Source organism: Ovis aries, chromosome 5 (assembly GCF_016772045.2).
Source record: "Ovis aries strain OAR_USU_Benz2616 breed Rambouillet chromosome 5, ARS-UI_Ramb_v3.0, whole genome shotgun sequence".
NCBI classification, from domain to species: Eukaryota; Metazoa; Chordata; class Mammalia; order Artiodactyla; family Bovidae; genus Ovis; species Ovis aries.
In genome coordinates, this window is record NC_056058.1 from 17024036 (window position 1) to 17033541 (window position 9506).

Genomic DNA, 9506 nt, shown 5'->3' on the forward strand with positions numbered 1-9506 from the left:
GCTCCTGGTCGCCAAGGAGGAGAGGAACACGGGGAGTGACTGTCTAGCAAGTATGGGATTTTCTTTTCGGGGGGAGGAAAACGTTCTGGAATTGGATAAAGGTGACAGTTTACAATTTTGTAAATGTTCTAAAAGCCACTGAATTGTCCCCTTTAAAAGGATGAATTTCATGGATGAATATCACAATTAAAAACATATTTTTAAAAAGGCAGGGCAGGCGCATTTGTGGAGCGGCTGTCCTAGATAACTCGAGGTCTGGTCAGCACACCGGAGCCAGTCACCAGGCAGCCATCCGTGGCTCCCTCTCTGGTCCCACATGACTCAAACAACTCTGGTCTGGCCTCACTGACTAGACTATGCTCCCTGAGGCCAGAGCTGCTGCCCTCTGCCCCTAACCTTTGGAGCCTGGCATGGGGAGTCCCCAGAGACGCCTAAGGGGCTGGAGAGCTCCCTCCTTCCCTGGCCTCCTCCAGCAGGTCTCCCAGGCAGAGCCCCGAGTGCCCGCTCCAAGTCCTCCGCCTGGTGCCACTTCGCCCATAACAACAAGGCTCAGCCCAGGTGGCAACTCTGCTGCCGCCCGCTGGCCGCCACCCTAGCAGCATATGCCACCCCGGCCCTGTGCTCCGTTTGCGTCTGTCTCAGCCACTCTGCATCCCCAGTCTCTGCTGTCCCCGATGCTCCCGAGAGCCCGGCTCCAGGCTCCCACTGCGGGCCCTGACCCCCATGGGCAGGAAAGAGATGTAGTTCACCTGGCCATGAGCACGCGGCTGGACCACCGGCTGGGTGACAGCAAATACGCAGATGGACCCAGGCTCAGCGCACGCCCGATGGCTGCGGGTCTGCTGTAGAGTCAGGTCTGTCGGATCGAGAAACCAAGCTGCTGACCACCAGGCTAAGACCATGTGAAAGGGCTGCTGCGGGGTCTGATTTTGTGTCTTCACCTCGAGGTTGAAGAACAGCATGGCTGGATATTTGCAGAGGCCACTAGGGCCCCGCTCCCCACCCTAGTCAACCTAGACCCGCCTGCACCCGCCCCCCCCAAAGCTTGTCTACCGGACTTCCGACCACCCTTCCTTCCATGGGGCCCCGTCTGGGGGTCTAGACATGCAGAGAAGCCCGTTTCTCCAGAACAACGCTGCCCCTTGGTCTCTAGCTCAGCTTGGGCTCAGGCCACGGGTGAAGCAGCCAGGAGGCCAAGAGACGAGACGCCTTCCTTCCCAGGAGGGTGTCCGAGCTCTCTTTCCTCACCGCTCCCTCCTCTTCTTTGGGGAAAGGAGCTGGAGCAGAGCAGTGAATCAGGACTTTCAGCTCCAGGGTCTTTGCTCACACGCAAGCTGGAGACCAGCAAGGCTCACTCCTGACTCGTGACCGAGATAATCAGATCCATGCAGGGTAGGGAGCCGGCTGGCGGAGGCCGACTTTTCTGCTGGAGGGGGTTGTAAAGGACAGATGGGTGAAGAGCAGGGGTCTGAAGATGCAAGGAGCAGGTCCCGGTCCAGCTGCCCAGCCAGGGTCCTCCAGACACCCTGGGGGCAGCTCCCAGGCTGCCGCCTCGCCAGATAGGTTGCCCAGACAGGCCAGGGTCCTGAGCTCTGGCCGCACATACAGCCCCTCTCTAGCCCACTCAAGAGCCCACCGGCTGCTTCGGGCTGGCTCCTGCTCAAAGGAGGCCCCCCGGATCCCTGCTTTCCTTCTGCACAAAGCACCATTCCAGGTCCCCTGCCAGCTCATCCTCTGCAAATCGCTTCTCTCAACATTCTCTCCCCTGAGACCAGGGCCAGCAGCCACAAAACCATGAAAATGGGTCCACCTCCACCCCTACCTGCCCAGGAGCAGCCCTCGCTTGGGCCCAATGGCAAACACGGAAAGGAAGTGGGTCTGGGGACAAACCCTGCCTGCCTACCCCAGATCGCCTCTTCACAGATCACCCTCCAGGCTTGCCTGAGACCTGGAGCACCAATCACCAGTCCTGGCAGCTGGGGCCAAACACATTACCTCTGGCTCCGTGCTACAACCAGAGACCCATTCAGAGCCTCGCTTTCTGATTCTTATTCTTTGTCCACTAAACAAACACACACAAGTCTCAGAGAGATCTTGCTTGACCACTGCGAGAACCACAGGCCGCCCTCGAGGCAAAGACAGCATGGCAAACTTTTCATCAATGCCCTTGGGGCCACGGGAGCCACAGGAAAAGAAAAGAGGCGGGAAGGAAGAAGGAGATGGCGGAGGGGCAGAGAGAGACACAGACCAGCAAAAAAATTTAAAAAGCAACTTTGGGAAGCAAAGAAGTTCTGAGCAACACTCTCCAGGTTGTTTACTTCAATCAGCTGGAGAAGCCATGACCGTAAATTAACAGTCTGCTTCCTTGACAAGTCAGAACACTCCTGGGACAGACCCAGATCTAAGCCACTAATGATCTGCCCAGCTTGGAAATCACCCGTCAGCCTGTCTCCGCTCCCAAAAGTCGTGGTGGGGGAGCAAGGCCATGGGCACTAACCGACTCAATTCTTCTCCACAGCCATCCCTCTTCTACTCACCCCACAAAGCTCAATTCTCACACCCACAAGCGTCCCCAGGCAGGCGGGCAGCTGGGTGGCTGCAACCTAGGACCACGCTGTCCTTTCTGAAGGGGCATGATGTTGGTAAAGAGGTTGGGTCATGTGTGTGGTGTGCTGTCGGTTCAGTTGTGTCTGACTCTTTGTAACTTTGTGGACTGTAGTCCAGCAGGCTTCTCTGTCCCTGGGATTCTCCAGGCAAAAATACTGGAGTGGGTTGCCATGATCTCCTCCAGGGGATTTTCCCAACCCAGGGATCAAAGCCACATCTCCAACATCTCCTGCACTGCAGTCAGATTCCACCACTGAGCCATTACGGAAGGCCAAAGGAGGGTGGGTCTGATGCTTACAAAACAAAATGATTGGGAAAGAGCATCCTTCTTTTAAACCCTCAGCCTCTGCCAGATCAAAACAGACAGCTTAGGCTGAGTACACTCCTTCCCAATCTTCTGCTGCGGGGCTGCAAAAGAAAGGTGACACTCTGGAGAGGTCAACAAGGCCAACCATGAAATTAATTTTTGCCTTTGTTTACATCCAGTTTTTTTTTTTTTTTTTTTTTGGTTGTGCCTTGCAGCATGCGGGATCTTAGTTCCCTGACCAGGGATCATACCTGCAGCCCCTGCAGCAGAAGCTTGGAGCCCTAACCACTGGACCACCAGGGAAGTCCCTACATCTACTCTTCTGAATTTTGAGATTGTTTTGGTGGATGGGGCCAGAACATTTTTTTATATTCCCTGCTCTTTAAATTTCCTCAAAACAACCCAAGACCCATTTTTAACGTATAAAGTACAACTATACTTTGTTGTAGGAAAGATGGAAACTTATTCATCCAACAAATGAATGTTTACTGAACACCCACTGTGGGCAGGAACTGTCCAAGATGCTGGGGGTACACACGGCAACCAAGACAGATGTCATCCCCACAGTGGGGACCTCGCATCCTACTGTGGGTGTGCCCAACCAATGGCCCACAGGTCAAATCCAACCCACCTCCTGTTTCTGTATGGCTTTTAATGGTTGGGTGGGTGGCAAGATCAACAGAAGAAAGACAGTTCATCATGTGAAATGTACATGGAATTCACATTTCCGTGACCACAAATAAAAGTTTTATTGGAACAAAGCCGCAATCACTGGTTTCTGTACTTTGTATTACAAGGGTAGACAGGAGCAGTCAGAATGGAGACTGTCCAGCCTGCAAGGCTGAAAATCATCACTCTCTAGCCCTTTACAGGAAAGGCTTAGGCCCTACTGGATGAGACAGACAGTAAATATGTGAACAGACGGATGTGCATCTCTGGTAGTGCTGAATACAAAGAAGGAATGGCAGGACGGAGAGAAAGGTGGACAAAAGGGTGAACTTGGGCAGCGGGGTCAGGGATGGCCTCTCTGAGTCCTGAATGACCAGGAGCCAACTGGGTAGAGACCTGAGGGAACAGCATCCTGGCAGAGGGAACAGCAAGTGTAAAGGCCCTGAGGCAGGAAGAGAAGGTAGTTAAGGTGGTTTCAACTGAAAGGAGCAGGCATGGGGGCTGGGTGGGAAGTGGAGGGCCCCTCAGAGGGTCTGCAATTTTTTCCAAGGACAAGAAGCCCCTGGAGGGTCCTGAGCAAAGAAAGATGGTTTTTCAAGTTTCTAAAAGCCCTTCGAGGGAGCCGGAGTAGGAATTGACAGACTAGTTGGGACGCCTTGTCCAGCCCACGAGAAACTCCCTGAACACATCAAAGCCGGGAGTAAACTCAAAATCAGTCCCTCCAACCACACGGTCGATTCACGGATTCCCTCGGGCCTTGAGTGGCACAGAGCTTTGTGAGTAAGTGTGGCCGTCCAGTGCACTGTGCAGAGAGCGCCTGCAGCTGGCACAGTAACAGTCCCAGAGCTGCAGGCACCACCCTCAGGAAGAGAGACGACAGCACTGACTCACCTCAGAGCCGACCTGAAGAAAACGGCCAGAGCCAACAGACAGGCAGGGGCCACGCAGCTCTAAACCTGGCCCCTCCCACACACTTCCAGACCCCAGGAGTGGGTGGAAGCCTGGGTGGGGGCCCTGTGGAGGTCGGGAGACCCCCACTTCACACCTGGCCGGCCCCCTGCTGGGTGCATCTGCAGGCAAGCTCCTCTCCTCCAGGGGGCGAGCTGGCAGAGTGTGGGAGGGACACACTTTGCAAATAGCAGCGCCTCTTTTTTAGAAGGGGTCAGGGAAGAAACAGACAAAGGGACTCAGAATTTGAGGTTGATCAGGGTCAAGGTTAAATATTTTATATATATCAAGCTGTTGTGAGGTTAAAGAGTGAGAGGGGGGTCACGGGGGGGGGGGGGGGCAACAGCGCCCCCTAGAGGGCACTTGCCCACGTCTGGGGACGTCTGTGGTTGTCACAACTGGGAGGGAGTACTGGTATCACCAGGATGGGGGCCAGGGATGCTGCTCAATACCCCAGTGTCCAGGACAGCAAACCTCCCACAAGAGAACCCAGTCCTGAGCGCGGGCATGGCAGGGCAGGGAGGGGCCTAGGGCAGTGAGAAACCAGAGCTGGATTCAGAGCACAGAGCACCCTGGCGCCCTGTGAAGCCCTTCCCTGACTCTCATTCCCTTGGATCCCTGGCATGGGCTCTTATTATACCCATCTTACAGATGAGGAAAGCCAGGCCCAGAGTCATGAAGGGGCCTGCCCCAGAGGAGGGGTAGGTCTTTCAGACTCTGGGCAATGGAGATCAGGGCAGGAATCCAGGCACAGACGATACAAGTCAGAAGAGTCCAGGGTCAAGCCCTCTGATGGGTCAGAGCTCTGATGGTAAGGCCGCGCTGAGCCTGCGAGCAGGTCTCTGGAGCGCAGCCAGGGGCTCCCAGGGGGAGATGCAAGGGTGGGGACCTCACAGCCCTGCAGTCTGCCCACAGTTTGTTATCCACCCCACCCACCAGCCCTGACCAGGAGGTTTGGGAAGGTTGGGTGACCACCCCCTCAGCTTTGCTCTTGAGCAAGTAACCTGTGCAAGGTCTCACAACTCTGAACCTGCCACCCCCCACACACTTCCAGATCCCCAGAAGAGAGTCACCCAGAAATGGTCATTCGACCATATATCAGCCCTCACCCCCTCAGCCTGTCATGCCCACTCCCTGAGCCAGTGAGGGGGTGGGGGGCTGGCGGTGGGCAGTATGCCCACACCTCGGCATATTCTCCCGCCAGACCCAGCACCCCCTGAAGTTAGGGACCCAAGCAACCTGCCCCAGAGCTCAAAACACAACGTGCCCAGGCCAGGTGAGTGTCAGATGGAACCAAGGAACAGATGGGTTCCCTGGAGCTGGGGTTCTGATGGGCCAGGAAGAGGCAGCGCACAGGAGGGCAGGGGCAAAAAAATGCATAGGAGGTGGGGAAATTCGAGGTCAAGTACAGCAGAGAGGCCAGCCTGGGAGAGAGGGGCATGGAGGGCCCCCAACATCACCCCAGAGGGACTGGGGACTAGTCTCCACCAGGAGACAGAAAAGTACAACAAAGGGAGGGCGGGGTCCCGAATGACCGATTAGCCTGTACCTTTAAGCTCTTAACACCTCCTTAGCGGCCCACTCCCCAGAGAGGCAAGAATTAGAAAAGGTGAGAAAACCAATTGTTAGTAAGACCTGTATACCTATCATCTCAGTAGCTACACGCACACTCGCTCGCACACACACGCACACACATGCACACACGCAGCGCGTGACACAGTTATCTGCTTGAATCGCTGCGAAACCTGGGAGCATTTCTCCAACTGCACCTCCGCTCCCCTCGGGGTGACCTCCCCTCAGTGACCTCCCCCCGGGGCGGGGCAGTCTGACCGTGGAGGTGCCCACTGCACCAGAGGGGAGCGCCAACGTTTGCCAAGCGTCCAATCAGAAACACGGAAAGAGGGCCGGCGAGTTTCAGAACCCCTCCCCTCAGATCATCGCAAGTTGACTCCAGATTCTTACACTCCATCCTTTCGGGGTTCCAAAGAGCAAACTGCGGGAGGAAAAGAGGCTGCCCACTGCTTCCGCAAGGGTGGCGAGGAAAGGCTGACCCAGGAGTTGACAAACCCTCCCGACGCCTCATAAGGAAGCTATTATTTCAGAATTAGGGGACCCATCAGCTCTTGCAAGGCAGCCAGCAAAGCCCAGAGGACTCTTGTAATGAGCCCCTCTTAGGGCTTTCCTCCAGCCTGGGGACATTTGGAGGAATGACTGCGGAGGGCTAGGGAGAGTAACCTCCGACCCTAGACAGTGCTGGCTCCCAGTGGGACCCGAAGGAGCTTCTGAATCGATGCCGCGGACAGAAACACATGGAAAAGGGCACACACTACGTCTTAACAGGCTCGTTCGGCTCCACTTAACAGAACCTTCTCACTAGTTTCATAACTGGGGAAACAGTTCCCAGGTGCACCTGAATTATTAAAACAAGAGATCCTCCAGGACCAAACAGAGGGGACACGCCAGGGCGCAGTCCACGTCTCCCCCGCTCCCGGGGGAAAAAAAATCCTTGGTAGAACCTTCCACTTTGGCCCCCGTGGACCTGCACACCATTCTGCCTGGTGTCATCGCGCCCACTGGGTGGAGACCCAGGCCCTGGAAGATCTGGGGCAGGTCCCTTTGGGCAGGAGTCCGTCCCCCAGCTCCCAAGCGGCGGCAAAGGGCAGCCCAGGGGGTCCCCGTGGGAGCGACTCCAGGATTTACCTCTACAGAGAAGGGGGGCTTTGAGATGGCGATCGGGCAGAGATGGGTAGGCCCTAGGGGAACGCGTCTGGAAACTGTTCTGTGCATAGCAAGTGGATACATTTTTTTAAATGAGAAATCCAGACTGCATGCTTATTTTAGGGGAGGCTCAGGGAAATGGGGTGCGAGTTTGGAAGCCGCGATGGCACCGCGGATTGACTCGGGCAGTATGGTGAGATGCAATGATGGACATTTCAGGGGACACCACTGGGAAGCGCCCCGTTTACCCCACCGGTTCCCAAAGGGCCGGAAATGCAGGCGGGTTGATCCCAGGGCCTGGGATCTCTGTCTCTTTATTTTTTTTAATTATTAGGATTCTTGTGAATAATGGAAGAGGAGGGCCTCGCCAAGCAGGGCCAGCCGGGCCGGGCCACCCACGCTGTCATCTTTTGTGCGGGGCCGGCAGGGACGCCCCGGCCCAGCCCCCGCACGCCCCCGACCCCGGGAGGGCGCCCCCGCCTCCCGCCCCTGGCCCCGCCATTGTCCAGCCGCACCGCCCCCGCCCGAGGCCGGGCGGGCGCCCAGGGCCGGGCGGTTAACGCCCCCAACCGCCTCGCGGGCCCGGACAAAGCGCGGCGACCGCGGCCCGAGCAGGCCGCGCCCGAGGCCTGGGCCTCGAGTCCCGGGCGCCCGCCCGCCCGCCCGCCCGCAGCCCCGGGCGCGGCGCGGGGGCGGCGGCGACGGTGGGGGCCGCGCTCGGACGCGGCGGCCGCCTCCCCGCGGGCTCACCTGAGGCGGCGCGCGCGGCTCGGTCCGGAGCAGCGGCGCGCGCTCCCCCGCCCTCGGCGTCGCACCCCCAGGCCCCACTCGGGCCGGGCCCCGCTCGGTCGCTGGCGGCCGAGCCCTCCGCGAGCGCCCCGGGCGGGGCTTATAAGGCCGCGCGCCAGCTCCGCCCCGGCTACCATTGGCCCCCGAGCCCACGCCCGCGTGCCTATTGGCTTTCGCTGACAGCTCCGCCCCTCCCCTCCACCGGGCCCATCAACACTGCACGGCCCGCCCCCGCTCCCCTCGATTGGGCGGGCGCAGCCACCGGCCTCGCCTCGCCATTGGCCGGCCTCTGGGGACACGCCGGCGCCTACCCACGTGCCCGGTGACCGGCTCGGTTCTCATTGCAGGCTACGCACGCCAGCTAAGAGGCTGCAACCAACCCGACGGCGCTAGGGCTCGGATTGACAAGGGCGCCTCGGACAGCCCAACGACCGCAAGGGGGCAAGAGAATATTGGCTTACAGGATCAGCCTCAGGCGCGGACTGGCAGGGACGGGTGCCAATCACGGCCCGAATCCCGCCCCGGTTATCAGGCTGCAGCTGAGTACGTGAGACTCAGCACAGCATCAGCATCGCGCCTGAAGGCTTCGAAGAGGGGGTTCGAGACCCAGAGCCGGAAACTGGGCTCAACGTTTTCCAATTCTCACAATCAGGAGATAGCAAAGATAACTTGCACTGAGAGCTGGAGAAGTAAAACTCAAACAGCAAGCGCCTCTGCCTCCATTTCTCCTTTCTCCCCCACCAGCCACAAATTCCAAGTTCATTTCTGTCACAATCCACAAAACTTTGCAAAGGCTTTCGGATAAAGCTAGGTGACCTTCTGCGGGATCCCTAAAACGTAAGAGAGGCGAGGACTTTGGTGCCTCCTGACTTAAGTTCAAAGTTCAGCTGGGCCCACAAGCCTCACGGTGGTCGAAGTAACCTTGTTGAGCCTCGTTTCTCCTGTGAAATAGATACAAGAGCGATAGAATCCCTCACCGTGTGCCCTCTCCTGGAAAGTTTAAGTCAGGTGAGAGGAGGCAGGTAAATCGTTTGATGTGACTTGGCAAAGTGAGCATGTAATTAAGGTTTGCACGATCATCATGATGGTTATTAATTGCATGCCAGGCAGTAGCTGGCCACGCCCCTTTTTATCTGGTAGAGTGTCAATCGGACAACTGGGCGTTTCATAATAACGTGGCTAGGGCATCTACGCTCTATTTCCGGAGGTCCTGGACTCTGAAAAGGCTGTGGAGTTTGGAGCTTGCCTAGTTCAAGGATACTGCGGCACTTATCGGAGAAGGCAATGGCACCCCACTCCAGTACTCTTGCCTGGAAAATCCCATGGACGGAGGAGCCTGGTAGGCTGCAGTCCATGGGGTCGTTAAGAGTCGGACACGACTTAGCGACTTCACTTTCACTCTTCACTTTCATGCATTGGAGAAGGAAATGGCAACCCACTCCAGTGTTCTTGCCTTGAGAATCCCAGG

General features: G+C 57.3%; 1 protein-coding gene across 3 annotated transcripts in view; it reads right to left on the reverse strand.

Annotated features, from left to right (window-relative positions):
• The window catches only part of KDM4B (lysine demethylase 4B), a 116707-nt gene extending 108589 nt beyond the window's left edge, over nt 1-8118 (reverse strand). For all 3 annotated transcript variants that reach the window (XM_042250113.1, XM_027969833.2, XM_027969831.2), the window contains exon 1: nt 8000-8118. The gene's annotated coding sequence lies outside the window, so the exon portion shown is untranslated. The remainder of the gene's footprint in view (nt 1-7999) is intronic.
• Between the last annotated feature and the right edge of the window lie 1388 nt (nt 8119-9506).